The sequence below is a fragment of the Podarcis vaucheri genome (assembly GCF_965113315.1).
Source record: "Podarcis vaucheri genome assembly, chromosome: 5".
Classification (NCBI taxonomy): Eukaryota; Metazoa; Chordata; class Lepidosauria; order Squamata; family Lacertidae; genus Podarcis; species Podarcis vaucheri.
Window position 1 is genome coordinate 81,682,456 of NC_138763.1, and position 27,424 is coordinate 81,709,879.

Here is a 27,424-nt window from a genome sequence, read left to right on the forward strand (position 1 = left end):
AGAGGAGAATTCTTATCAGGAACATAGTGTACAGGGAGGAATATGAATTCTTATACAGTGGTATCTCGGGTTACATATGCTTCAGGTTACATACGCTTCAGGTTACAGACTCTGCTAACCCAGAAATAGTACCTCGGTTTAAGAACTTTGCTTCAGGATGAGAACAGAAATTGTGCAACAGTGGCGCAGCAGCAGCGGGAGACCCCATTAGCTAAAGTGGTGCTTCAGGTTTAGTACAGTTTCAGGTTAAGAACAGACCTCCAGAACGAATTAAGTTCTTAACCTGAGGTACCACTGTAAAGTTATACCTCAGAAGGCAAACAGACTCCATTCGACTTCCGAAACATTCGGAAACCAAAGCGCGGCTTTTGATTGTCTGCAGGAAACTCCTGCAGCCAATCGGAAGCTGCGGAAGCCCCGTTGGATGCTCGGCTTCCAAAAGAATGCTAGAAAACCAGAACACTCACTTCTAGTTTTCGATTGTTCAGGAGCTGGAATGTTCAACTCCCAAGGCATTCGGGAGCTGAGGTATGGCTGTATATTACTCAGAGGTATACTGCCTCTGAATATGCACTGAAGTTCTAACCTACTGTGGCGAAAGCCACTAGCAGAACTAATCTTCCATGAATATATGTAGTCTTTTTTTCCAAAGCCACTTATGATGCTTCACCACTGCATTTGCATTCCATTTGAAATTAAGAAAGCCTCCCTTTATAACAAACACAATACACACATATTTTTACTGTCTCATGAGCAGCAGTTACCAGGAGAAGACGGATGCAAAGCTCCCCACATGCCCTGAATTCAATCCCTCAGTGCAGTTGTGCACTAAAAGCAAAAGCCAATTTAGAGCGTTATAGCATGGTCAGTGCAAACACCGCAGCAAGGCAGATAGTCACCATATTTATTATGCACTAACAAACCCATCAGGGATGCGGGTGGTGCTCTGGGTTAAACCACAGAGCCTAGGACTTGCCGATCAGAAGTTCAGTGGTTCAAATCCCCGCAACGGGGTGAGCCCCATTGCTCAGTCCCTGCCCCTGCCAACCTAGCAGTTCGAAAGCACGTCAAAGTGCAAGTAGATAAATAGGTCGGGAAAGTAAACGGCGTTTCCGTGCGCTGCTCTGGTTCGCCAGAAGCGGCTTAGTCATGCTGGCCACATGACCCGGAAGCTGTACGCCGGCTCCCTCGGCCAATAAAGCGAGATGAGCGCAGCAACGCCAGAGTCAGCCACGACTGGACCTAATGGTCAGGGGTCCCTTTACCTTTACCTTTAACAAACCCATCATACAGTTGGAAAGTTGAATGTGCTATCTGTCTGCCTGTATCTGTGAACTTACGGAAAAGGACTAGCTCTCTCTCCTTTACATGATTCCCCGTCAGTGTAGACCTATGAGTATAGGGCGGTATTCAAATTTAATAAATAATAATACATATTTATTAATAATAAATAATAAAATAATACTCACTGGTGAAGATGGAGGGCTGGCTTTGCCCCTACTGCAACATTGTCCCTGAGTGCAGTGACAGTGCAGTGCACTTAACCCCTCCCTCCCCCTAGGGCAGTAGAAGGTACCGGCTCTTCTACAAAGGGCAAAGGTAGAGGGATTCCCTTGGGAAAACAGAAGCCAAATCTGACCTGACCCCATTGGACATTGTGCCGACAGAAAGGGACACAATTTGCACCTTTTCATCTGTATCCCAGATTGCTACCCATTTACCTTGTCCCACAAAATTCAATAGGAACTACTGAAATCTGAGCTGGTCCCTATTTGCATAGCCTCGGACAGTGCTCTGTTTCTCTATGGAGTGTCAGAATGTGGCAGAATCTTGAGATTTTAAAGGATGTAACCAGGGCTCCCCCCCCAACTGGAACTCACCAGAACTTAGTTCTGGCACCTCTCAGGTGGGTACCATTGCCATTATAAGAGAACAAGGGAGATGTTCATGGTGAGTTGTGGCACTTCTTTTTCAAGGCTTTCACACTGGATGTAACAGAGCTAAAACCACCTGCTGAATTACTGGTCATTAGTGTTTAGAATACATCTACTTCCTAATTGTAGCTTTCAGCCTAGACAGGATCCTGGGTAATTTCATGGTAGTCCATCCTAGGTTTTTTGTACCTTCTATTTTGCTTTGTTTCTCTGTGCTTTTGTTCTTGTTGCTTTTGCATCCAGTGATGTGTCCCTGGGTATTAACAATCTTAGAAAGCACTAGGCACAAACACTTATAAAGCCCAATATAGATGAGGCAGATTAAATGGCCAGGGGTGAAATTTTCTGTAAATCTCAGAGTAGTGTTTACCTGCATAAATTCTATCTCGTATTATTATACATATAATAGCAATTGCATTTTATATCCATATACATTCCAAGGTACCTTAAAGTTACCAGATACATACAATAATGCAATAATTGTATAAAATCAATTGTTTGTCAATATGTATATAGTTATACAGCAGAAATGTAGTGCTGCATGTGGTATCTCTCTTTTATACATGTTATATACACAATAAATTATTATTATTTGCATATAATTGGTTGGGCTTAATTAATTGGGCTTAAATCACCACCCCCATAACGTGCAAGCAGCTGGAACCTATTGTTATAAGTTTGAGGGTGTGACCCCTCTAAGCCCTAGAAATTAATAAATGGTAGGATTTTGATTATTTGGAGTACTGAAGGGAAGATTTCAGGCTAGTGGAAAAAACACGGGCTAAGCTTCCTTTCCAAGAGAATATCTCACCTGGGACAGAGGTGTTAACATGACAAAAGGTGTGGATGCCCCATCTAAGAGGAATCTGGGGCCTGGGCAGACAGAGGTTGCCAAGGTGATCAGATGTGTGTGACAGAAAAATATTGTTTTTAGCAAGGTGTGGTAGAAAGAAGGAGGGAGAGGGGAGAAATAGATTTGTCAGGAGGTGAGCTGGGAGACGGGCCTTGGACTCCAGTGCTGCTCTGCTGTGAGGAATATGCCCCTATTGCAATGACAATGCTGTAAGATCTGGACTCCCTCCATCTAAATTCAGGTGTGAATATGTGAGTAAGTCTGTCTGCCCTCCTAGGTAAGTGGTTTTGCAGACGGGCTCTGAGTCACTCAAATGGCAGGCCAGATCATCTGCCTGCCGCATATTGGCCTATGGTGGCAGAAGATCTCAGGCTTTCCCCTAGGCACAAGACCAACTGACCAATGGCCCCGCACCCAGGGACAGGATAAACTGTGACCGGCCAGGCCATATTTCTAAAAGCTACAGCAGTCTCCACCATGACTTGCTTCTCAAAGGAACAGAGACCCTGAGTGTGTGCCTGGTAACCCCCTGGAATCTTGCTACCAGAGAGCCAGTGTGGTGTAGTGGTTAAGAGCGGTAGACTCGTAATCTGGGGAACCGGGTTCGCATCTCTGCTCCTCCACATGCAGCTGCTGGGTGACCTTGGGCCAGTCACACTTCTTTGAAGTCTCTCAGCCCCACTCACCTCACAGAGTGTTTGTTGTGTGGGAGGAAGGGAAAGGAGAATGTTAGCCGCTTTGAGACTCCTTAGGGTAGTGATAAAGTGGGATATCAAATCCAAACTACTCCTCCTCCTCCTCCTCTTCTTCTTCTTCTTCTTGTGACATAGAATGGGGGTGCCCAACTTTTGCAAAGCAATCAAGAGGTAGTCCAATGTGGACAAAGCTCATCACAGAATTACCAGATTCCTCATATGAATTCATCTAAAACCAAGTCCATCACCATTAATGGCTCAAGTCACATCACAGAGATCAAGTCAAACCACTCCTTATTTCTGTACCTAGGGGAACTTCTGTCATCATACATCTGTGGTATATTAGCTTGCAATTACTTGGTGTATTCTAGAATGCTGGTTGGTTATGATAGAACCATAAAAATAACTAACTCTCCTCCTCCTTATTATGAAACAGGAGACCCTTCAAATACCCCAGGAAACACAGCAATAATAGCAAACATGATGGAAAACACTCAGGTGGTAATTCCAGGGCAAGAACTACAGAATACATCCTCCCGCTATGCTAAGATATGGATTTGACTCATGCTCCAATTAATTTTATCTTGTTTCACCAAGATATCACCAGCCATCTAGTAACCTGAAGAGTCAAATATGGGCTACATATAGGTATGCACAGGCCTTGGGCTGCGTATGTCCACTACCATTAGTGAAATTCTATTACAGGCGATATAAGCTTACCAGATCCTGCTGCTTTGTGTCTGAAACACTTAAGAGTCATGCAGATACACACAGCAGAAATCTAGAGATTTAGAGATAAAATTGTCAAAGGAAACTGGAATGTTAAAAAACAAACAAGTTGCTCTAAACTAGAACAGTTGTGAGGAAGGCTAGAATAAAGTTATTTATGTACTTACTGAAATTATAACCCCCTTTTCTTTCCTAATGGAAACCAGGTGGCTAACAATATTGTTACAGGCTGCCCCAATCTCTGCCAACTGATAGCAAGATTCTAAGGGTCTTGGCACTTAACCATGGTTTGTGTTCCTTGGGAATGAGGCACAGTGGAGACTATGGTGTCTTTTGAAATATGGTTTTCTTCACACATATATAAAACCAGAGTGTAGGATGGAGGGGAATACAGCATTCACAGCCCAAGAGCAGCCAGCTCCTGCCATAAGCCCAGCAACAACCCATCCAAACAGGCATTACACTGAACCTTGGGTTCAAAACAGCAGCACGCCCCCCCCCCCCCGGTTACCCCTGCCAACCCCCACTTGCCCAGACTCCAAGATCTTCCTTTGATGTCTTGATGAGTGGTCATCATCAATTTCGTTCTCCTTAACTACTTCTACCCAGGCAATGCCCTGGGCTGAAAAAGAAGCTTTGCCTGCCTTTTTTGCACTGTTAAATCCAACCCTGTCAACTCACCTTAATTCTCAAAACACTGATTAAACACCAGCACTCAGGAATCTAGAAGAGATCAGGGCGTCCAGAAACCCAGAGGAATCAGGGCACCCACAAACCCGTTAGAATCTACTAAAACAAGAAAATTAGCATAAAGAACTCATCACATAAGACAAATGAAACTATAATTAAGATAAGTATGGCCCAAATGAAATCAGATCAAATAAAATGAAGGGCATGATTAATACATTTTTTAAATTGAGTATTTATACCGCACCTATTAACTGAAGTTCTTGAAGCAATTTAAAAAGGTAAAGGGACCCCTGACCATTAGGTCCAGTCGTGATCGACTCTGGGGTTGTGGCACTCATCTCACTTTATTGGCCAAGGGAGCCGGCGTACAGCTTCCGGGTCATGTGGCCAGCATGACTAAGCCGCTTCTGGCAAACCAGAGCAGCACACGGAAACGCCGTTTACCTTCCTGCCAGAGTGGTACCTATTTATCTATTTGCACTTTGACGTGCTTTCAAACTGTTAGGCTGGCAGGAGCAGGGACCGAGCAACGGGAGCTCACCCCGTCACGGGAATTCAAACCGCTGACCTTCTGATCAGCAAGTCTTCGGCTCTGTGGTTGAACGCACAACGCCACCCGCGTCCCTGAAGCAGTTTACAATAACCTAAAACACAGAGAGAGACCAAGAGACAATGATACAGTTGTCAGTACAGCAGGTAAAAGGTGTATATAAGTGTTGCCTTGCTTTTCACCAATGTTCCAACAACTGCCATTCTGCAGCTGAATCTGATGGCCTAAAACTGACTGTTGAAGTGGCTAAATGTTAGTTCCATACAGGCCAGGACTTTGGAAGTGAGGAATACTAGTTTGGAGAATACTAGTTTGGCTCTGATGAGCATCCACAGGGAGCAAGCACTGGAACCATCATGTATCTCTTAACAGATTTTATTTCTCAAGGAAAGCAAGCTCTCAGCAGAACTCCCCAGCAAATCCTAATGGAGGAAAGATTTAGATGGGAAAATATGCTTGACTTGTGTACACTGATCCCTCAACTGATGTATGATTTTGCAAGCGATTTTCACTGTCTTGAATTGGGCCTAAACACAAACAAGTCAACCAGTGGTGTTTATATAAAACCAGGGTTAATATGTTGTCATCTGCCTTGGTACTAACTGAAAGCAGGCCTGGCATTTTGAACTACCTGTCATTTCTGAACTGTCTTCAGATTCAAGGTTCCTCTGCTAATTCATAAAGCCCTAAGCAACTTGAGTCCAAAGTTCATTAAGAATCACCTGATTCTTTATGCTCCACCTCAATCACTAAGTTTTTCTTATGGGACACTTTTGGTGGTTCTCCACAGCCCCTAGATTTGGTTGGCTTTTATTAGGGACTGAGCCTTCAGTTTGGCAGAACCTGCTATGGGGAAATCAAACCTCAAAGAAATCAATCCTCAAAGACTCATAGAATTCTAGAGTTGGACGGGATCCTAAGGACCACCTAATCCAACCCCCAGCAGTGCAGGAATATGCAGCTGTCCCATACAAGGTTCAAAGCTGCAAACTTGGTGTTATCAGTACCACACTCTAACCAATTGAGCTCTCTGCCTTGCCTTCTTTCAGATGACTTCTGCAAATTCTATTCAGAGAGGAATTTGGAACACTTGCTGTTGGTATTTTGCCATCAAGTATTTATTGATGCTTTTATTGAACTGAATGTAATGTTGTGGTTTTTATACTATATACCACATTGCTGTATTTTTATGAAAGTGAAGTCTATAAATATTTGTTTATTTATCTCCACAGAGAGGCTATTTCAGTGGGGTAAATATATACTAAAAATATATATATAAAGATGTCACCCCACTGATATTTCCTGTGGCTGTTGATGCCCAAAACACCTTTCTTAAACTGTGCTGCCACTTCCATCCTGGATTGTCACATGGGTGATTTCATCAAATCAGAGATCATGCAATAAAGCGGATTCCATCAAAGCACTATGTAGACCATGAAATCTTGCAAGTGAGCCACTTGCTGAAGAAAAGTGCAACAGGGATGCATGGTCATATAAATGAATGATCCAACACATTTGCAAGGAGTGCTGAAAATATACCAAGAAGAGGCAGCACTTCTTTGCAATTAAAAACATTTGCCAAAAAAAGAGCGGCTTTTAGTTTAAGCACAACTGTAACTTGGACCACTTGACAAGCTAATTTGCAAATAAGCTTTGCATACATGGATAAAGGAACATTCATTCCCATGAAACTGAAATGTCATGATTCATGTGGGAAGTGACTCTCTTAAATACAATAGTATAACAAACCCATGTGCATCTTTTCTCCCTTGTCCAATATCACAATTACTGTAGTTCTCCCTTTCCAACGAACCAGCTGATTATTATTGTCTTTCAAAGCATTGGTAGGATTCTATTTCAATCTGTGCAATGTCTTGTGAACTTGAAGGGTTCACACAGAGAGCTGCTTGGAATATTTTGGTTTTCTAAATGTGCACCCAATGAATCAAAGGCAGAATACACTAATCAATATTAGCTGACAAAACCCATTATACAGACCAAACTAGTTCTCTGTGGTGTGCCAGACTGTTGGCACAAAAGAATTAAATATAACAACTAGAGCTTCTTATTAATTTCTTAGCAACCTATTCAAGAAGCAAAACATAAAACAAAAAGGCAAAACACACTCAAAAGATGCAAAGGTTGCCATATCCACCGGTGTTCTGAAACCTTTATACAACATTAGCCAGCAAATGATATGTGCATTCAGTCCTTGCCCGCATTTGATAAGTGAATAGTCCATGATAAGGGTTTCAAATTTCATGGCTAATAGGTTCACTGATTACTAGGAATTGTTGGTATTTAATTAAAGAAGAAAAATACTCAGCCAAGGTCATTATTTCTCTAATGGAAGTTGGAATATTTTGCTGCACTTTCTCACTTGTCACCACGCCACTGGCATGCTAATTAACTATCTCCATGCAACACTGGCCACATTGGAATTTGGTTAATAAATGCAGTATATAAGGCACATCCAACTCCCAAGAGACTGCAATCTACTATCAGTAGATCCCCCTTTTTTTCTTTTGGTGTGTGTGTGTGGGATTTGATCCCGTGATCAACCTCCAACACCCTGGCGATTGACCTGTTGATCGCAATTGACCTGTTGGACATGCTTGCCATATATAGTAGAACCAGTTTTTGGGTTCCATCACTGTCACTCTCTAGCATGACTCAAAAACAGAACGGGGGATATGAAAATGAAGGGCTGTGACTAATCCGATAGGAGCAAGCTACAATTCCCCAAGTGTTTTAACAATCAATCCCACTTCCCAGGGAGCTCTGGAAATTGTAGCTCTGTGTGGGGAATAGGAGATCTCTTAACAACTCTTCACTCCCTTAACAAATTGCAGTTCCCAGGGTTCTTTGGGGGTGGCCATGACTGTTAGAAGTGGTATAATTATGCTCAAAGGAATGCTGCGGTGTGGCCAGAGTACAGTGGTACCTTGGGTTAAGAACTTAATTCGTTCCGGAGGTCCGTTCTTAACCTGAAACTGTTCTTAACCTGAAACATCACTTTAGCTAACGGGGCCTCCTGCTGCTGCTGCGCCGCCAGAGCATGATTTCTGTTCTCATCCTGAAGCAAAGTTCTTAACCCGAGGTACTGGGTTAGTGGAGTCTGTAACATGAAGCATCTGTAACCTGAAGCGTATGTAACTCAAAGTACATGGGGTTTGGCAGGCTTGTTTAATACAAAGCAAATATTGGCTTCAGACAGGGCCTTCTCCAGGTTTGAAGGTGCCCTTGGCAAAGTGTAGAGCATGAGACTCTTAATCTCAGGGTCGTGGGTTCGAGCCCCACATTGAGCAAAGATTCCTGCATTGCAGGGAGTTGAGCTAGATGATCCTCGTGGTCCCTTCCAGCTCTACAATTCTGTGATTCTAAGTAACCTCTGGGGGAACCCTTCCTATGTTGATTGGCTCCAGCCATGGGTCACTTGATAGCTATGGCAGTTGGCCACAACATTCCATTCTAGATTTCCCACAATGCCCCAGATGAAGGGCAACTGTTGGTGCCAGTGGGGTCACCATAAGCTACCTGAGAGTGCTTGGTGCTGGTGTCAAGCCTAGGTTTTAAATAACAACTTCATACAGAAGAGAAGGTAAAGAACAGTGTGTTGTTGTTTTTAAAAATAAACTATGAATCAGACAATTGCCTATCAAGGCACGATCCTGCCACCTCCTACACATCTCTGCAAAGCCAAACAAAATTCAGGGCATGAGTTACACGCACAAAAATTCACTGAACGACAGTCATTATCCAATAATAATAATAGTAATAATAATAATAATAATAATAATAATAATAATAATAATAATAATAATTTATACCCCACCCATCTGGCTGAGTTTCCCCAGCCACTCTGGGCGGCTCCCAATCAAATGTTAAAAACAGTACAGCATTAAATATTAAAAACTTCCCTAAACAGGGCTGCCTTCAGATGTCTTTTAAAATTAGGATAACTGCTTATTTCCTTCACATCTGAAGGGAGGGCGTTCCACAGGGCAGGCGCCACTACCGAGAAGGCCCTCTTTCTGGTTCCCCGTAACCTCACTTCTCGCAATGAGGGAACCGCCAGAAGGCTCTCAGAGCTGGATCTCTGTGTCCAGGCTGAACGATGGGGGTGGAGACGCTTCTTCAGGTATACAGGACCGAGGCCATTTAGGGCTTTAAAGGTCAGCACCAACACTTTGAATTGTGCTCGGAAACGTACTGGGAATTACCTTCTCTTACTGGAAACAGTACCTGGTGCTTGGTTCCAACTGAGCCAGAGATACAACATTTATTTTGGGTGATGTACTTAGGTCAAAAAGAACCACACAAATAAGACAAGGCAGGAACAGTGATGGAAAAGGTGGTTGTAATATAGAGGTAATAAGAGAAATGGCACGGGAACAGAGCAAGTCAAGGGTAAGGGGAGTCTGTATGAGGGGTAGCACCCAAAAAAGGGGGGGAAGAGTTTATAGCAACAACTGCCAGCACCCTAGGAAAAAAGGCGGGGTTAGTTTCAATACAGCCTCCAAAGAAACCAGGTAGCATATTTGTCTTCCACTTTTAACTAACAAACAAACAAACAAACAAACAAACAAATAAATAAATAAATAAATGTGGGTCCATTCCAAGGATTACAATTTTTGCTAATTTAGATTACTCACATAGCGTTCCCAGCAAAAAACATATCTTTGAAACAGCATCCAAAGTTTCATGCACTACCTTCCCTCTAGAAAGGGAAGTATCTTCCATCGACATGACAAAATTAGAAAATTAATGGCAGTCGTAGCTTTCCCAATGTCACTCTAAACTCCATGAGTGTTACAATTTTTGTCCCTTGTTTGATGTACAATGGGGGGAAATTGCAGTATAGACATAAAGCTGCCAAAGAAGTATCATAAGAATCCAGCAGATGATAACTGTGACTCAGGATGTAGGCGGCATAGATTAGGGATCTGAATAATTAGGTTCAAGCTGAATCAGGAAAACGATGGGGAAACAGGCAAGGAACAGGGAAACAAACAGGGAGAATTCAGGACAGGAAGCAGAGGGACAAAGTAAGGCACTGCCAAGGAGTTGCTGGCCAAGCTGGTTAGCAGCTTTGTTCCGCACTGAGCTGAGCAGAAATTTCTCAGAAAAGATTTTCTATTAACATTTTTTGATCATTTTCTTTTTCACCTCAGCCCTGGGGGGGTGGGGGAAGAGTGATTCTTCAGAATATTTTCTTCTACCCCACGCCATTTTGGAAGATGTAAAATGGCAGCCAAGCTGTTAACCTCGGAAAATTTCATCACACCCTGGAGAATATCTGGCAACATGCTGAACCCCCATTTAGGAGGAAAGTGGCATTTTCACAAAGCTGTAGTTCTGCCCCCCTTTGCAAAAAGACAGAGTGTAGAACCAAAAAAGCAGAACAAGCCAACAGGCATTTTTGTGAGCTTGCATTCAACAGCACAGTGAGGCTGAGGAGAGATTCCAGGCAGATTCCAGGCAAAGAGATGACTAGCCATCTCAATTACTCAAATAACTAGGGTAAGAAACAAGAATAGAGTGTATTAGTGCAGTCAGAAGGATTTAGGATGCAACACTGATGGCCACAGACTTCCTGAAAAGGTAGAGCTTTTTGAAGTCCAAGAATTATGTTGCAAAATGTGCAGAAATTGTACATAAGCCTCAAAGCTTGTGGCATATATGCATCACCTTAAGGCTCCCTCTGCTGTTTGGTCTAGACTTATTCCACCCCATCCTGCCTTCTACTCTATCACCTCCCAAAAATCATTCATGTCTTGGGCATGGGAAGGAATTCAGCTTGTATATTAATGGAAAAATTCTCCTCTCCCACTGATAATTGAATTTGTGATTCTCTTCATCCAATTTCCTTCTACATCTCCCTCTCTTAACTCCCATAATTTACCCAGCTGGTATATCTGAAATCCTGCTTCTTGCTAAGAATCAGGTTTGGTCAGGCAGAATCTTAGTGTCCTCCCATACGCCAGGATAGAAATTGAGTTTTAGCATCCCTTCTTCCGGTGTTTGAGAGCAGCTAGCATGGTCAAATGTCCCTTTCTTCTCGGCAGTCAATAAGGAAGGCCCTCCACCATTGTATAAAGTGATTTTAGAATATGAACCCTGATTTGATTTGATTTATTTATTAAATTTATATGTCACCCTTCATCCAATGACCACAGGGCAGTTTACAGTACAAAAACACAAAAATGCCTAACATTATGACAAAAATAATAACCCCGCTTTGTTCCCCTGCAATTCTCTGTGTACTGCAACCCACCACATTTTCCATCCTCTCAAACATTTCTCCTTCTGCTGCAATCTCTCCACATTTGCAGCAATCTCCAACTTGCTCCAAACCTCTTTACCCAGATTGCATCCGGCAAGTACTGATTTAAGCAATCACTGCCCTGAAATCCTCCAATTGGATTTCATTTGTGTCCATCTCCCCTATACCTTCCCATCACCCACATGAGGCTATGCACTTGATTTCAAGCTGGGGTGAGGAGGAAGTAGAGTGCGTGATTTACTGTTGATTTTCTTCTAAGCTATTTCTAATACTTGGCAGTACTATTTGTGTTTATTATGTATTCAGGATTGTGAAATGCCAGTCTTCATTTAAATACTTTAAAGTAAACTTTAAAGTGTTGGTGCTGACCTTTAAAGCCCTATACGGCCTCGGTCCAGTATACCTGAAGGAGCGTCTCCACCTCCATCGTTCTACCCGGACACTGAGGTCCAGCACCGAGGGCCTTCTGGCGGTTCCCTGACTGCGAGAAGCCAAGTTACAGGGAACCAGGCAGAGGGCCTTCTCAGTAGTGGCGCCCTCCCTGTGGAACGCCCTCCCACCAGATGTCAAAGAGAACAACAACTACCAGATTTTTAGAAGACATCTGAAGGCAGCCCTGTTTAGGGAAGCTTTTAATGTTTGATGTATCACAGTATTTTAATATTCTTTTGGAAGCCGCCCAGAGTGGCTGGGGAAACCCAGCCAGATGGGTGGGGTATAAATAATAAATTATTATTATTATTATTATTATTATTATTATTATTATTATTATTAAAAACTGTTTAATCTTATGTTTTTACTTTAATAAATTATTCTTGCCATTGCTTCAGAAATTCTTATTTCTGGCTTGATTATTCTTTTAAACAAGGTGCCTTTTCACAGTGATGCTTGTTGGTTTGAAGTCTAGACATTTCAGGTGAATGAATGTGCTAACCAGCTGGTTAACTAATGTGCATAGAAACATGGTTAATATAACAGACATGTAACATAAAAGGCAGAACTGAAATGAAAACTTCGTTATTATTCATTCAAGACTAGAGGATGTAGTGCTGTGCCCCCAACATCCTTTTCTCTGCCAGCTTTTCCCCTGACTTTCCCCATCCTGATTGGGAAGGTCCAACAGGGTTCTTTGCATGTTCAGCTAAACATTCTTAGAAAACCCCCTATGACAGGAAACTCTGTGCAGTCAGGGTTCCCAATAGTTCCAGGATTCTAAACACATCCGGTCAACTGTGCCAAAAATCTGTCTTGAGACCATTCCACTCAACTCATGAAGCTCAAGATAGATGGAACTGATGTCTATTTCGCCTTCACAATTTACATCTCTCCTTCATTTACATGTTTGTTTGTTTGTTTGTTTGTTTGTTTGTTTGTTTGTTTGTTTCAATGCCTGCAGATGACTAAGTGAGGCTTCCCATTATATTATATTCGAACCTCTGAATTTGGGAATCCCTTCGTCTAAATCAGGAGGCAGGCTCAGAACAGTGATTCATGCATAAACACAAGGAGTTGATCCATCTGAGGGCAAATAATTATTACTTTCACGCTCTAAAAAAAGAGCATAACCTGGTCATGTACCACAGAAGCATGCTTCCAAGTTCCAAAAATTCAGAACGTTGGGGAAAGCTGACCTATACAGTAGAAGGGAAATTTGCATTTTGTGCAAATTTTGTGGTCCATTACTTAGATTACTGTGAATTTTGGATTACCAAATTTGTTCCATTATTCTGCTCATGCAAATGCAATTACACACAATCTTAACCAGGCATGCATTTTCAAATCAAGAAACAATTCAAGGTGGGCGACTTCCTTGGAGATGAATTACAGTCGGATACCAATACCCAAGTACAAAGTGCATGTGTATCACAGTCCCCCATGAAAGAACCATATATAAATCCATGTATAAATAAATCACAGCTTCTTTTTAATAAATAACAACAACTGAGTCAGAGGCCCATGCAGACCTGGTTCTGTCTACATGAGCATACCCTTCATTAATTAAAATTTATCTGAAATCCGCATCAGGAAATGTCTCACAATTAGCAACCTTAAGGTCCAACATGAAAAGGCCATGGTTCATCAGTTGTTCTTCCTTTTGTTACAAAGTTGCTCCTTGAAAGCACATTCAGCCCCTTGCAACAATGCAGTCGTTCCCTCCTTCCTCCCCAACAAATGAAAGGGTCAGTCATCTCATTACCTGAAACAAAAACCCGAGTGCAGCTAGCATTGTTAGAACCCTTAATAACAGGAGAGAAGCACTGCAGAGGAGAGAAGGGCACGAGAAACAATGGCGTCTCACTCATCATTTCTAACACTCGCTGAAATCCAATCAGTTGGGTCAATAATCAGGGGACCTTGAAAAGACAAACCAGATCATTGTTAGAATGTAATTAATCCAAAAGAGAAGATGCATTTGGTTGTTACTGAAAAGACTGAAACTCCATTCCCAACAATGCCTCTCAGAGAGCGAGTTATTGGGCAAAAGAAAAGGCAATTTATTTACTTTTTGCTTTTTGTAAGATTTAATTATGCCTTACCCAAAAAATACAACAACAATACAGAATTGCAATGCAATTCACTAAAACAAGAGGACAAAATACACCAATTTTTAATCCTGAATAGAAAGGCTGAAATAATAGCTATATGCATTAATTACAACTGATTTCACTAATTAAGGTAGCTCTCATTTTGGCAAGATGTCACCAATATGCAAAAAAAATCCAGTTCTCTTTTATTTACCACAATATATCCTAAAGTGGTAGTCTAAGTTTTGAACCAATGTTTGGGGGGTACATTTGGTTGGGAGTTCCAATTTTCATTATTCCTCTTGTCATCTTAGTGTTGGTCTACTGTAATGCGCTCTACGAGGAGCTGTACTTAAAGATAGCCAGGAAACTTTGATTTGGCCAGAATACTGCTGTCAGATTATTATGAGGAGCTAACAACCCATACTGTAGAATGGCAGCTTTACGTTACTTTCACAAGCTGCTCACCTTCAATTGAATATGGTGGCATTAGCTTTTAAAGCCCCAAACAGCCTGTGGGGCCAGATCATCTCAGGAATTGCATCCTCCCATATCAAGCTCCTTGAGAACCATTCAGCCTATGGGGCCATTCATTTTCTCCCCTCCACTGGCAAAAAAAAAAAAAAATCTTTATGGGGACAAGGGAAAGGGCTTTCTCTGTCATGGGACTAGACTGCAGAATAATTACCCAAAGAGGAACTTCTGCCCCATTCTTTCCCCACTTTTATGCAAGTACAGTTATGCATTTCCTGGGGGAGGAAAGAGGGCATGCACCACCAGAATAGGGAAAGAGGGCACAGATCTGCATAAAACTCGTATGTTAGTTTACATGTTGTTGTTGTTTAGTCGTTTAGTCGTGTCCGACTCTTCGTGACCCCATGGACCAGAGCACGCCAGGCACTCCTGTCCTCCACTGCCTCCCGCAGTTTGATCAAACTCATGCTGGTAGCTTCAAGAACACCATCCAACCATCTCATTCTCTGTCGTCCCCTTCTCCTTGTGCCCTCCATCTTTCCCAACATCAGGGTCTTTTCCAGGGAGTCTTCTCTTCTCATGAGGTGGCCAAAGTATTGGAGCCTCAGCTTCACGATCTGTCCTTCCAGTGAGCGCTCAGGGCTGATTTCCTTCAGAATGGAGAGGTTTGATCTCCTTGCAGTCCATGGGACTCTCAAGAGTCTCCTCCAGCACCATAATTCAAAAGCATCAATTCTTCGGCGATCAGCCTTCTTTATAGTCCAGCTCTCATTCCATACATCACTACTGGGAAAACCATGGCTTTTACTATACGGACCTTTGTTGGCAAGGTGATGTCTCTGCTTTTTAAGATGTTGTCTAGGTTTGCCATCGCCTTTCTCCCAAGGAGCAGGCGTCTTTTAATTTCGTGACTGCTGTCACCATCTGCACTGATCATGGAGCCCAAGAAAGTAAAATCTCTCACTGCCTCCATTTCTTCCCCTTTTATTTGCCAGGAGGTGATGGGCCCAGTGGCCATGATCTTCGTTTTTTTGATGTTGAGCTTCAGACCATATTTTGCGCTCTCCTCTTTCACCCTCATTAAAAGGTTCTTTAATTCCTCTTCACTTTCTGCCTTCAAGGTTGTGTCATCTGCATATCTGAGGTTGTTGATATTTCTTCCGGCAATCTTAATTCCGGCTTGGGATTCATCCAGCCTAGCTTTCTCCATAATCCAGCGCATGTTTGCAATTTGGTCTCTGGTTCCTCTGCCTCTTCTAAATCCAGCTTGCACTTCTGGGAGTTCTCGGTCCACATACTGCTTGAGCCTTCCTTGTAAAATTTTAAGCATAACCTTGCTAGCATGTGAAATGAGTGAAATTGTGTGGTAGTTGGAGCATTCTTTGGCACTGCCTTTCTTTGGGATTGGGATGTAGACTGATCTTCTCCAATCCTCTGGCCACTGCTGAGTTTTCCAAACTTGCTGGCATATTGAGTGTAGTTTACATGTACAAATGCAAATTTAGAAATAATTGCTCTAATGTAACCAAAGATAGATAGGATAGATAGATAGTATTATTAATATTTTGCTTTCCCTCAAGGTGGGATGCACAGTTTCCCCCCTCCCCATTTTATCGTCTCAACAATTCTGGTATAGGTTAGGTTAAGAGACAATTAGTGGCCGAAGGTCAGTGAGTAAACTGAGTAGGGGATTTGAGCCCTTGTCTCCCAGGTCCTGTCTAATCTAACTACATTGCTGATATGCTGGCTAGGCTTTATGGGTACTGTAATACTAAATTTCTAGAGAACCAGGATGGCTAAAACTGCAATAGGCTGACTGGCTTGCTATTTTGCATAGTATTTGGTTTTGCAAGACAGAGCCCCATGGAGAAGGATTCATTTATTAAATTTGCATACCACCTCCACCTGAAGATCACTCCCCTGAAGGAAGTGGTGTGACCTTATTCCTAGATCCAATGCTGAAGTGGCCCCTGTGAAGTGAGGGAGCTCAGGATCCATCTCTGTGGTACACCAACAAAATTCCCTTTCTGCCTCTCTGGTTCAGCACCAGGAACATCCAGTATCCCCACAGACTGAACTCTTGGTGAGAAAGATGGATTTTTTGTGGGTGGCAGCAATTCTTCACCCCAGCCCTCCAACCTATACTGGTGGTCCACTGAGTACCTAAGGAGGACACAGCTGGGTCAGGTCTTTCCTGTCCAATTCATTCATCTAGGTCTCATTAACATATACCAAGTTGGCTGCCTCATCCATGGTCAAGTCATGGATGAGAGTTGTCTTACTAAGGACTGACTTAGCATTCACCAGCAACACCATCAGATGGGAAAGCTGGTTGGCATGACAACCCAAATCTTGTGGCTTAAGATATGGTCCAAAAGGTGCCACCATCTTTATCATGTGACATGTATATTCATTGCACCCCTTTTGTAAATCTATTGATAATCAGTTCTCTAGCCCAGAGGTAGCCCAGCACAATGCCCTGCAGATGTGGACTACAGCTCCCATCATCATTGACTGAGGCTGATGGAAGTTGTAGCTGGAGGGCAACCATAATCTGGAGGGCACCATATTAGCTACCGCTGCCCTAGCCCATTACCTTTGCAGATCATCCCGTGTGACTTGTGGGGATTTACCTATAGGACCCAAAAAAGAATAAAACCTAGGTTTTTTTTAGCTAGCAGACAGCTGAGAAAACTGATAACAGATTTACAGCGGCTTGCAAATTAGAATGCCAGGTCACTCGTAAACCTACCCTGGAGAAACACTCCTAATAATTACATTAATTAATTTAGAGATGCCCAATCTGAAGTTACTATAATTACATGTTACTTTATTTATTTATTTTCTGGCTAGGATTTTTATGGTATTTAGACAGTACTAGTTCTTATCTTACAGCAAGTGAGAAAGAGAGACATTCAAGCTGTCTTTTCTAGTAAGGTCTGAGAGATCTGCTAAGCCAGTTAAACAGTAGTATAGTTAAAAGACGGTACCACTTTAAATTCATTCCAGGACCTTCCGTCCTCCTCTGTAATTAGATCAGCATGCACTGCACATTAAACAGCAGTCAACAGAACAATTACTGCCAGAAATGGCTATGGCTTTAATAGAACAAATGAAAGAAACAATCAGCCATTGGGTAGCATATAATGGAGGAGTCATAAAGCTGTAGAGATTCTCAGAACCCCAAAATGGTATTACTGTCTGACAAGGATGGGCACAATACAGAAATGTTAGCCCAAACAAATTCTGTTGAAATCAGTGGGACCAAAAGCATATACCTTATTGATTTCATTGCAACTTAAGCACCTAAGATTGAATCTATACAAATGACTATTAAGCAACTGGTAACGAATTTAGTGCTATGTAGCTTTGCTTATTGTATTAAAGCTTACTGCTCCAGAGAAGGTTCACAAGGCTGACTCCTGATTTGCATATCCTGATTTGCTATGACTTGCATTACCCCGACACCAAGCCAGAGGCTTGGCAGTTACACAAGCCACAATTCTCCCATAAACAAGGCTGCACCACTGTTTAAAGTAAATTTGTGTGCACTGGTTATGAAGGAACCAAATATGCATTAACCATTGTTTACAGTAATGCACTCACGAAAGGAAGAGTGTGGTAAAATCACTCCAAAGAAGGGAGCTGAAAAACAAAATTTGCTGATGGCCTGTATTAGTCTAACACTGGCTTTACTTTGTTCAAATGAAGATTTGATTGTTTTATGATTGACCACTCTATCGGCTGAGAGAGAAAACAGCGGAGGAAATATAAGCAGACCTCCAGCCAGGATCCAACAATACGAGAAGCCTGAAGATCAAAGGAGGAGGGGAAAGGTAGATATACCTGGCAGCAACTGTCAAGAGCAAAAGCAGTCTTCAAGAGCGCTAAGGCTGGCAGAGCTTACTTATTCATACAAAACCCTGCCCTGCAGGTTCTGCAATGTGACTTACATCACTCCAATATGTCTTGATCAGCATGATGGTGAAACATAAACAAGTGACCGAGAGACATGATTTAGGAACCACAAAATCTTGACCACCCAGGGACGTCTTAAGCATATCCAGCGCCGTGGTGCAAAGTTCCCTCCGGTGCCCCCCATTTCCCAGAGTTGTTGACATTTTCCCAAGTCTCTGCGGGGATCACTCTCCTCCCGTGGAGGCTTGGGAAGGAAGCTGCACGCCCGACAGCCATATGTTTGATGGGGAGCATGGCGGGCGTGCAGGGAAAGGGGAGGCTGCTGGCAAAGCCGCGCAGCTCCCCCAATCGCTGGGGCACCCCTGAGAGGCCAGCGCCCTGGCGCAACGAACCACTAAGCCGTATGAGAAAGATGGCCCTGTGACCACCTCCCCCCAAAATGGAACCATCAATCGCAAAGCACTTAAATTCAGAGGACCACACCCTCTCTGACACAACATAGTGGTTACTGCAGTAGAGATGTCATATGATCATTTTAAAAAGAAAGAGAAAGCTTCTAGATCTAGAGAGGTGACACCTTAACATCACATGACAACAGCCTGGAAGACAGTACCTGACATCACTCAGCAACAGCAAACACAACACTTCTGGATATTCCATCCTCATTGTTCTGTAACTGCCACTTTGGCTGCAGCATCCTTTGAGTCACATCAGGTAGGCATTTTGCTAAGAGAATTTAGTAACCCTGTTTCATTAGTCACTGTAATAAATATATGATTTTGGTGATTTAACCTTAGCTTACCAGGGAAAACCCATCTAAAGTGCTGTATGATGCTTTAAAATGTGTATGTACCTCGCTTAATCTCATGTTGGCCTCACAACAAATGTAAAGGATATGGCAGACTGACCCCTGGCACAATATTTGTCACAGTCCCATGGGGGGGGCTCCCCAAGGGTCCCAAAATTGTGGTACCGTATTTTTTGCTCTATAAGACTCATTTTTTCCCTCCTAAAAAGTAAGGGGGAAAGTGTGTGCATCTTATGGAGTGAATGCAGGCTAAGCAGGTATCCCAGAAGCCAGAACAGCAAGAGGCATTGCTGCTTTCACTGCACAGCGATCCCTCTCGCTGTCCTGGCTTCTGAGATTCAGATATTTTTTTCTTCTTATTTTCCTCCTCCAAAAACTAGGTGTGTCTTGTGGTCTGGTGCATCTTATAGAGCGAAAAATACGGTAATTGAACCCCTGGATGTGGCTGCTAATAGGGAATTTATGATAACCTATCACTTTAAGAACTTGCTGAGAAAGCTTTATGACACTGCTGAAAAAGCATTTTGCTCTGCAAGATTGCCGCCCCTTCCCAAGGGGCAGAGAATAGCTAACACACTTATCGTAAGGACACAAGCTATACACGCAGGTTCACAAAGTACAATTGTTTTGTGTAACACAATGTATTCATGCGAAGGCCATACAGACACGGTGGGAATCAAAGCCACGTCAGCAAAACAGCTGATGCTTATGCTAAGCTTGCGCACGCATACTAACATGAAACATATCCAGTCTGAAGGCTGCTGTCCTAAGCCCTCTTAAAGTTAAAGGTAAAGGGACCCCCTAACCATTAGGTCCAGTCATGGCCAACTCTGGGGTTGCAGCACTCATCTTGATTTATTGGCCGAGGGAGCCAGCGTACAGCTTCCGGGTCATGTGGCCAGCATGACTAAGCCGCTTCTGGCGAACCAGAGCAGCGCACGGAAACACTGTTTACCTTCCCACCAGAGCAGTACCTATTTATCTACTTGCACTTTGACGTGCTTTCAAACTGTTAGGCTGGCAGGAGCAGGGACCGAGCAACGGGAGCTCACCCCGTTGCGGGGATTCGAACCACCGACCTTCTGATTGGCAAGTCCTAGGCTACTTGGGAGTAAAGCCTCAGTGAATTCAGTAAGACTTAACTTCTGGTAAGTTTCTCTAGTACTAAAGATATACCCACATAAGGTCTCAGAAGACAACACAAGAAATGGCTTACCATCATAATTAATTCACCCACTTATCCCAGCCTCCACATTTTGCAACTATCTTCTAAAAAAGCAAATCTAGTCCATCATACCATATCACCGGGGCAACATTTAAGCGCTTCATGCAGCCACCAGAAAGGAAGATCTTGAGTCCTGAAACCAGTTCTGAGCAACCCATGGCACACAAAGTTCATGCAGCCTCCATTCTCCCTCTGTGAGCCCCCGCATCCCCCTGTACTTATTTCATCTGCCCCACCAGCACTGGAGGAGGGAAACAGCTGGCAGGCACACAAGGGGATTCGTGACAAAACCATAAATGCTCTTGTTTCATCAAAGATGATAAAGGACTGTAAAAAGGGATCACAGAAAACAATTCAATTCTAAATTAAAGTTCAAGCCATTTGGAATAACTGTATCTAGGCAGGAGATCCACTTTGACTCTAATTGTAATAAGATCTTTTTTGAATATGTGTTATGAGGTCTCAACCTATTTTTCTGTAGCTTTTGACACCCGCCAGTTGTCTCCTAATTTCTCTCATGTAATCATTGGCACCCATTATTACTACAGCTCCCCCTTTAATGTAAGGTTAAAAGGCACCATCATGCTGTTGTTTCCTTATCAGAGTATTATAAAAGTCAACATATAGCAAAAGGTTTGCGAATACAAAAGGCTCCAACCTTGTTTCGGCACTCTGAGGAATTTTTTAAAAAATGGATTGTTACACGGACAAAACCACAAAGCATGGGGGCTAGAGTGGTCCTTTGAAAACACATTCTAGGCACTGTAATCACTGGTGGTGAACATGCAGCTCATGGGTGCCATCTGGCAGGGCAAGGGCCCCTAGAAATTTTGATGGAGGGAGCCGGGCCCCCTCAATACAGTGGTACCTCGGGTTAGATACGCTTCAGGTTACAGACTCCGCTAACTCAGAAATAGTACCTTGGGTTAAGAACTTTGCTTCAGGATGAGAACAGAAATCGTGCTCCGGCGGCGTGGCAGCAGCAGGAGGCCCCATTAGCTAAAGTGGTGCTTCAGGTTAAGAACAGTTTCAGGTTAAGTACGGACCTCCGGAACGAATTAAGTACTTAACCCGAGGTACCACTGTATGTGCCATGCACACACTATGCGACGTGCTGATGTCACTCGCGCAAGTAGCATGGCATGCGGGTGGCACATCAGCACAATGTGCAGCATGTACAAGTGACATCAGCACCACATGGTGTGCCCGTATGACATGAGTATGTCACACAGCATGCATGCATGGCAAGGGCATGGCACATGGCACCAGCCCTCTCAATCGTAGGAACAAGCCAGTGTGCTTGATGCAGCAGTTTGCTTGCCTGCTTACTCTTCCATCCACTATCAGGATAGAAAATACTATCATTATCATTAAACATTTCAGTTCTTGAATTGGTGAACCGTATTCAAATTCTCTGACAATTTGTAGCATTGCCCTTTAAGGTTGTTTGCCAGTTAAATGCTTGTTTGTATGTTTGCGTACAGGAACACAGTCAAAGGAAGAGAAAGAAAGAATTTGACTATTTAAATCTTAAGCTATCCTTTGGTTCACCGTAATGGCCATTCAGTGAAAACATATTCTCTCTTCGAAAAGTAGGAACTGCCACCATTAATATCATTAAGTATCCAAAGTTTCTATTAAATGTTCCACTTAATTTCAAACAAACTTTTTAATTGAGTAATTTGAATGCTTTAGTCTTGTTGGCATCTTTGTTTTGTTTTTGGAAGGCACCATGTACACTAATGGTGGTGTATAAATACTTAATTATAAAAGAAATCCAGTCCACAAGGCAATTTAAGAAGCAACATTCCATTACTTTTCCTTTGGCAAATATTGTTACGGAAAGCTTAATTATACTTCAGGGGTATGTCCTTGGGGTTATCTCCTTATAAAGAGGCTAGTTGTTCATTATTAAAACACACATACACACCCCAATACATTTTTTGAATCTGTAGATAAAGAAGCAACGGAAGTTTAAGTTGGGCTTTTTTCTTTTCTTTTTAGCTTATCCTGCTGTAAAACACAATCAGAATTTTTTGTTCCACTGACTGCACACCAAAATTGATTAGAAAACTATATGACCAAAAATTCAGATTAGGTTCCACAAATACAAAGGCTATTTCATTAATGCATTTCATCTCTCACTTTGGGAACTAATGTGGTAATTTAGAAAATGCTATTTTTTGTCCTTCAGCAGATGATTGCAGGCAATCAACATGCTGTCTGTCTTGTATACTGCCATTTTTAATATATCTTCCTATAGCAAGCAAGGAAAACGTCCTTGAATTTCATAGTGAAACGGCAAGATGTTTATCAGATTTATTCGTTAACGTCAGTTTCCACAGTCTCAGTCTGCTGCAGAGCTTCAAACTATACAATCACCCATTAACGATAAGAAGCGTAGCTAGATACACACAGAAAGTATTGAACGGATGACCTTTGTGCATTAAACAGAAACACTTTGAAAGGCAAAGGATGGTACATTGCAAGATCCTTCTGCTCAGTAAAGCACAACACTGTAAACAGAAAGAGTTGGAGATCATCATGAGGACGGGCTTCAGTTATGTTCTCCCATACGCCTCTCATTGTCCTTTGGCTTCTTCAATCTAGTTATTTCCTCAGCTTCTGACCTAACTGCTTCACTTTATTATCACAGCGGGCCTTGAAAAGCAGAGTTGCTATGGCTTCCTTGATTTCCATTGGCTTAATTCCTCTGAGGTCACAGCAGGACTGGAAATTGTAGACGAAAGTAACTGATGTTTAGAAGCACTTGGGTATACATACAAGCTACAACTTATGTGCACCTGAAAATCATGTCGTTGGCCCTTATCCCATTCATTCCAATAGGACCTAGACAGTAGAAGCCCATGAGGTGTGGCAAAGCTACAGAACTACTCTTCAGCTTTGCTGAAGTTTACAGTACTGGGATGAGGACAGGATATATCATGACAGCAGAGAGGTTGAGACTGCAAAAGCACACTGGTGGAAGCACTGGATTGCCTCTGCCGGTGCAGCAGTGTAGCCCCACTATAGCCCCCTACACACTCCAGGGAAACTGCAGCAATGCCAGCATTAAGAGGATAGCTCAAGCCCATCACACAGGCCATTGCTGCTCTGGCTTTGCTTCCTTGAAAAGAAGGCCACTGATAATAAACCTGCCAATAAAATAATGCAATGGTCCACATCATTTAAACAGACCTGCGGTGTGACCTGGAATACTGTGCATAGCTCAGAAAATGATATTTTAGAGGTGGGAAAGATGCAGAAAAATGGCAGCCAAAATGGTCAGGAAGCTAAAGAAATTCCCTGCAAGGTTTATTGTATTGTGGTTATGATATAAAAGAGTGAAGTTAGGGTGCAGCAAAGAGATAGAACAAAAACACCACGGAAAATGGGATGGGAAGTTGATAAAACAAAAGAAAAATGCCTTACCTATTGGAATTTTTATGTGAAATTTGTGGGAATTTAGTATTTCTTTTTTTAAAAAGCAATTCCCAACAAGGAACGGTTACAACATCTAGGGCTTCTTACTTTTAGAAGAAGAAAAAAGGCAAGTTAAGAGGAACGTGGACAAGGTTTATAAAATTATGTATAATGTGGAGAAACTGGATAAAGAGACATTTTTCTCCCTCTCATATAAAACTAGAAGCCAGGGCCACCCAATGAAGCTTATTGGTAGGACATTCAGGACAGACAAAAAGGAGTACTTAGTGCATGAAACTTGCTGTCACAAGATGTAGTGATGGCCACTACCTCAGGCAGAGAGGTAAAAAAAGAGACTAGACAAATTCATCAAAGATCATTAGTCACAGTGGCTGAATGCCACATCCAGGATTAGAGGTAGCATGCCTCTGAATACTGGTTGGAGGGGAACAGTGTGTGTGTGTGTGTGTGTGTGTGTACACTGCCATTCTTCCAAATGAAATTCTCTCTCTTTGGCTTAGAAGCTCCCAGATCATAACATGGCTCATGGCGAGACACACTGCAGTACTCGCAACTAGCTGACAACTCTGCAGCAGAAATCAGTCATGCCTGAAGTAAACAGGGCAGAGCCAGACATACTGATGACAACACAGGGACTGGTCAGTCCCCAGCCATGCACCCAAGCTATGTAGAGATACCTCTACTCTCAGAGAAAGCACACTTTACTGAGGCCTTTATTCTACCTACTACCAGGTGGGGCGCAGGTGGCGCTGTGGGTTAAACCACAGAGCCTAGGACTTGCCAGTCAGAAGGTTGATGGTTCAAATCCCCGCGACGGGGTGAGATCCCATTGTTTGGTCCCTGCTCCTGCCAACCTAGCAGTTCGAAAGCACATAAAAGTGCAAGTAGATAAATAAGTACCACTCCAGCAGGAAGGTAAACGGTGTTTCCGTGTGCTGCTCTGGTTCGCCAGAAGCAGCTTAGTCATGCTGGCCACATGACCCGGAAGCTATATGCCGGCTCCCTCGGCCAATAAAGCGAGATGTGAGCGCTGCAACCCCAGAGTCGGCCACGACTGGACCTAATGGTCAGGGGTCCCTTTACCTTTACCTTTACCAGGTGTAGCTCTGCTCTTCTTCCTCTTATCATAGGGCTCACCCAGACTTCCCTTTGTGCTATGTTTCTAGGCACAGGTTTGGGCTTTAAAGCTCCGTGTCTGAGCGGGGTTTATTTTGTCCTGGCGCTTTCTCCAGGAAACCCCACATTTTACCTATGCCTGGTAAACATGGTGCAAAAGGACATATGGATGAGCCCTTATGTACCTGCTGGATTGAGACTGAGGCATTCCCATTGCCCAATGCTAGTGCTGTCAAAATTAGACACATTAATACTGGAAACATCACAAGAGCCTGACCATATATATTAATGTGGCCATGAGGGATTTGAGAAAATTTACAGAAGGAATTACCTAAAGATTACTGAGAAAGAGATGCCTCATAGATCTCAAAACGCAGACTGATAATCCCAGAATTCATTTACTAGCCTTTATTTTGCTAAGGCCCCAGAGTCTGAACAATCCTTTAAGCTCTAATTTGGCAGCTGGGGGGGAAAATGAGCCAGAAAGCAGCTGTTTGTAAGGATTTCGAAAGCTAATGAGGCCGATATGAGCGACAGCAAGTTGCACAGGTAGCAGTGTGTCTCCACCATTGGCTAGGTGCTGCTGCTACCGATGGGATAGTTTCAGGCTCACGTTATATCCCAGTAAATCTGATCAAGGAAGGTAGGGGACGAATCTTACTACAAGCTGCTGACAGGCCTTCAAGTGATTAAGCTTATTGCGGTGATCTTCAAACTGAAGCCCCCTGCAAAGAACTGCCAGGTGGTCTGCACTGCCACATCTGTCAAAACCGAGCTAACATCTGCCAGTTCTCCCACAGAGAACTTTCTGTAGTCCGGCCTCAGATTTCTCAAGAGACCCCCTTTCTTAAAAGCTATGTGACAGATATCACACACACAGAAAGCTCTATATAAGGATGCTTTCCACCTTGTGCAGTTGATTCCTATGCAATGCAGGGTGTGGGGTGGGGGTGGGGGCTTTGCTAGTCCTGTGGATTTGACAAGGACATAAAAATTGCTACAGTCCTTAGGGTCATTTTCCTTTTCTGTGAGGTTGCCCAAGGCAGTTTATTTTATTTTTTTGCAAGGATTGCCTTGTGGTTTTTAGCTGCAGGTCCCTGGTGGAGAGGAGAAGCAGGTATCCCTGTCAGCTCTGCCTTGCTGCAATTTTTTTCCACCAAAAGGGAAGAGAAGAGGAAAAGGTAGAAATGTGTGATATTTGTCACCTTCCTTCCATCTTCCTACACAATGCTATCAGCATGTTTGAGATGCTTATCTGCAAAAGCTTTAAGTTGTCATCTCCACGCCGATCCAGATCTTTGTTGTGTATTACATCTACGCTATTATCAGTTGATTCAATATTTCATCTGCATGCAAGTCTAGTTGCCTGCTTTCTATTATTATTTTTCTTCTTCTTTGCAGTTTTTGGAAAGAATGTCATCAAAACTGCCTCATGCTTGGGATGCTTATCTGCAGTATCACATTGGCGGTTTTCAGCTGGACGAGAAAAATCACAAATATTCATCGTGTCCTAGATACAGGGACACTGCTGCAATATAAAAAAAAGACTTGTGGATCAACAGAAAGGAAAGGTGGAGTGTACTGGGAGAGGGGAGAGCTGTAGGAACAGAAATTTTAGGCTCAAAATTACAGGGAAAGGAAGGAAAAACTGAAGAGTGGGGTCAAAAATGCAGCAGGCTTGCGCACACAGATATAGAAATAGTAACTGAAACTAGTTACTATAAGCAATACTGAAACTAGGCTGGGGGAACAGGATTCCTAATACTGTGGATGCATCTTGTGGAAGAATGCAAAATAGGCAAAGGTTGTGTACTACAAAATAAAAGGGTGACATTACGCAATCTTTTCCTTCCAGTATAGAATAATCAACATATTTTTCGTTCTATAAGACTCACTTTTTCCCTCCTAAAAAGTAAGGAGAAATGTGTGTGCATCTTATGGAGCGAATGCAGGCAGCACAGCTATCCCAGAAGCCAGAACAGCAAGAGGGATTGCTGCTTTCACTGCACAGCGATCCCTCTTGCTGTTCTGGCTTCTGGGATTCAAAATATTTTTTGTTTTGTTTTCCTCCTCCAAAAACTAGGTGCATCTTATGGTCTGGTGCGTCTTATAGAGCGAAAAATACGGTGCACCTAATTTCTACCCAACTGATTTATTTTTTTTTTTAAGGCAACAAC

At 42.8% G+C, this 27,424-nt stretch overlaps 1 protein-coding gene and 1 long non-coding RNA gene across 4 annotated transcripts in view; one reads left to right on the forward strand and one right to left on the reverse strand.

The window, feature by feature from the left end:
- Positions 1-27,424, reverse strand: part of NRG3 (neuregulin 3) — a 615,395-nt gene that overhangs the window by 502,938 nt on the left and 85,033 nt on the right. The window lies entirely within an intron of this gene.
- On the forward strand, positions 8,981-27,084 carry LOC309532365. Its single transcript, XR_014219817.1, has 3 exons — positions 8,981-9,052; positions 18,448-19,368; positions 26,649-27,084. It is a non-coding gene; the product is annotated as an uncharacterized lncRNA (long non-coding RNA).